Here is a 761-nt window from a genome sequence, read left to right as displayed (position 1 = left end):
GGGACGCGCTCGTGGGTGTCGGCCCTGCCGCGGCTGAGGAGAGGCGTCGGGCAAGAGGATTTCCAAGAATGTATGTTGGTGCAAAATAGTTGAGTAGGCCTGATAAACTCGTACTGCTCTCAGCCACTCTCCTAAAGTCCTCTCCGGACGTGATCGTCTGGAAAAATGAGTATAGTTGCATTTTGTAAAGGGGAGCCTTACACCGAAGTAATTGGGGTAGCAAACTAAGAAAGCTCAGCCTGTGTCTAAAATAAAAGTCCTCTAGAGAATGATGATTGCCGTGGTTTAATGTCAGTCGGCAACTGAGCACCACACAGCTGCTCGCTCCCTCCCCCCCCCGGTGGTATGGGGGAGAGAATTGGAAAAGAAGAAAAACTCGTGGGTTGAGATAAAAACAGTTTAATAATTGAAATAATAATAATGTAATAATAATACACAAAGCAAGTGATGCACAGTGCATCACCACCCGCCAGCCGATGTCCAGCTAGTCACCGAGCAGCGGCCCCCCCCGGTGCACCTCCAGCCTTCTCAGTCGGTAGAGCATGGGAAGCTGAAAAGTCCTTGACTAGTGTAAGCACCACCTAGCAACAACTAAAACATCGGTGTGTTATCAACTTTGTTCTCATCCTAAATCCAAAACACAAAACACAGCACTGTAGCAGCTACTAGGAAGGAAATTAACTCTATCCCTGCCAAAACCAGGACAATCATCCAATGAGACACAAAATGCTCAGCTATTGTATCTAGAGCAAGATGTGGTT

The sequence above is a fragment of the Aptenodytes forsteri genome, unplaced genomic scaffold (genome assembly GCF_000699145.1).
Source record: "Aptenodytes forsteri isolate BGI_AS27 unplaced genomic scaffold, ASM69914v1 Scaffold242, whole genome shotgun sequence".
Classification (NCBI taxonomy): Eukaryota; Metazoa; Chordata; class Aves; order Sphenisciformes; family Spheniscidae; genus Aptenodytes; species Aptenodytes forsteri.
The sequence above is the reverse complement of the archived record's forward strand: the minus strand, read 5'-3'. Positions refer to the sequence as shown.